General features: G+C 58.4%; 1 non-coding gene across 1 annotated transcript in view; it reads left to right on the forward strand.

Moving 5' to 3' along the window:
* The first annotated feature begins 1,617 nt into the window (after window positions 1-1,617).
* Window positions 1,618-2,500, forward strand: part of LOC126178816 (small subunit ribosomal RNA) — a 1,909-nt gene continuing 1,026 nt past the window's right edge. The window contains exon 1 of the ribosomal RNA XR_007536668.1: window positions 1,618-2,500. This exon is cut by the window's right edge and continues 1,026 nt beyond it. This is a non-coding gene — a ribosomal RNA (small subunit ribosomal RNA).

Genomic DNA, 2,500 nt, shown 5'->3' on the forward strand with positions numbered 1-2,500 from the left:
AGTGTTGCTTACTTTTTACATGCTCCCGCTGTACACTGTAATGTGGACGACTGCAGGATGTACATCGCCCCCCCCCCTCCCCCCTGCCTTCGCACGCTGGTCGTTCAGGTGCTTGCGTGTTCAATGCCCTTCGCAGCTGTTCACTGGCATTCGCATGTCGAAGCGCTCAGTCTACGTCGTGGTACGGCCTGTGTCCACTGTCCGCTGATGTCGTAAGCTTAACCCTCACATTGTACTGCACATAGGTCCGTATGTACTGAATGATACGCTGTGGCACATGTGTGACCGTACAACGACTGCGCCCAACAACAGCGAACCATACGGTCCAAATGTTGTGCACTCAGCCACGTGCCGTCTCCCCATAACAGCTACATTGCAGTGTGGTACGCCATAGAGACGTGTGGGAGTAACGGACGCCCTGGATGGCGATCAGCATGAGCCGTCTGTTGATGTAGTGGCGCGTGTATTCAAACGTAGTCGTCTCTTCTCACACAGTGTGATAGCATGGTGCACCGCGTTCCACATCTGCGACATGGTACAGATGCTGGTTGACAGTCGGTCTCGTAATGGACATCGCATACGTAGGGGGCCACCTCCCACGCGTTCTCTAGTCGGGCACATTTTGTTGCGTGTATGTGGGCAGACGTAGTGTGTCGTGACACCTAACAGACAGGTATGCAATAATCGTTGCATTTGCAAACTGGGATGGACGTCTCCGTTTGCTGGTGACGTTACGCAAATGAACAACTGGTAAACCCATTGTGGTGCGGTTGTTGTTGCTGGAGGTAAATCAGTAAGGGCAAATCTGTGTGTGAAGCGATACGCGGCGGTGGCTGGGTGGGACCGTCCCCGGCCGGTGAGGGGGGGCCGCCCGGCGTGCTGGCCGCGCGGTGCGTGGGCGCACGCGCTACAGCCGGCTGGTGGGGGCGCCCAGTGGCAGGCGCGCCGGCCGACGGACGCGGCAGGCGGCGCAGCTGCGCGCCGGGGCACCCTGCGCGCGGCGCCGGGCGGCCAAAGTGGGTCCTCGCGGGCCCGGTGCGAAGCGCGGTGGACATCTGCAGTGTGCTGGTCCGACTGAGGACTGTGTGCGTTGAGGATGCGCCGCCGCCCGGCACTCGGCGCCGCGACGCCGTCTGCTGCTCGGTCGCCCCAGCGGTTCTCGCTGGTGGTTTGTATCGCAGTTGTGCAGACGTGTTGGCACGTGCGCTGTGCTGGGAGAGTTCGCTTCGGCACCCACGTGGGGCCTTTGCCCTTCTGTGGCGCTGGCGTTGGAGCTGCCGGTCACCGTAGGTGGCGCGTGTTGTCTCCCGCCGGCAATGCCACGACAGCACGCTCCCGGGCCTCTGTCGGCAGCGGCAAGCTCAGTTGGGAGCACGGGTGGTCGCACCTAAAGCGTCTACTCGCCTAACTCCGGGCGATTGCGCCTCTCTCGAACCCGACCAAGTACTTAGGACGGCGCTGCGCGCCGCCGGGACCTGAGAGGGTTTCGAGGTGTATTGTGCAGGGGAGCTCAGCCTCCTCCTGTTTGCAGAATAATTGAGCGGACGCTTGCGTGTTCGCGCGGGCCCCTGGGACACACTCCCGGGCGGCCGGCTGCTCAGCTCTAGTTGACGCAGCTCCCTGGTTGATCCTGCCAGTAGTCATATGCTTGTCTCAAAGATTAAGCCATGCATGTCTCAGTACAAGCCGCATTAAGGTGAAACCGCGAATGGCTCATTAAATCAGTTATGGTTCCTTAGATCGTACCCACGTTACTTGGATAACTGTGGTAATTCTAGAGCTAATACATGCAAACAGAGTCCCGACCAGAGATGGAAGGGACGCTTTTATTAGATCAAAACCAATCGGTCGGCTCGTCCGGTCCGTTTGCCTTGGTGACTCTGAATAACTTTGGGCTGATCGCACGGTCCTCGTACCGGCGACGCATCTTTCAAATGTCTGCCTTATCAACTGTCGATGGTAGGTTCTGCGCCTACCATGGTTGTAACGGGCAACGGGGAATCAGGGTTCGATTCCGGAGAGGGAGCCTGAGAAACGGCTACCACATCCAAGGAAGGCAGCAGGCGCGCAAATTACCCACTCCCGGCACGGGGAGGTAGTGACGAAAAATAACGATACGGGACTCATCCGAGGCCCCGTAATCGGAATGAGTACACTTTAAATCCTTTAACGAGTATCTATTGGAGGGCAAGTCTGGTGCCAGCAGCCGCGGTAATTCCAGCTCCAATAGCGTATATTAAAGTTGTTGCGGTTAAAAAGCTCGTAGTTGGATTTGTGTCCCACGCTGTTGGTTCACCGCCCGTCGGTGTTTAACTGGCATGTATCGTGGGACGTCCTGCCGGTGGGGCGAGCCGAAGGCGTGCGACCGCCTCGTGCGTGTTCGTGCGTCCCGAGGCGGACCCCGTTGAAATCCTACCAAGGTGCTCTTTATTGAGTGTCTGGGTGGGCCGGCACGTTTACTTTGAGCAAATTAGAGTGCTTAAAGCAGGCAAGCCCGCCT

The sequence above is a fragment of the Schistocerca cancellata genome, chromosome 3 (genome assembly GCF_023864275.1).
Source record: "Schistocerca cancellata isolate TAMUIC-IGC-003103 chromosome 3, iqSchCanc2.1, whole genome shotgun sequence".
Classification (NCBI taxonomy): domain Eukaryota; kingdom Metazoa; phylum Arthropoda; class Insecta; order Orthoptera; family Acrididae; genus Schistocerca; species Schistocerca cancellata.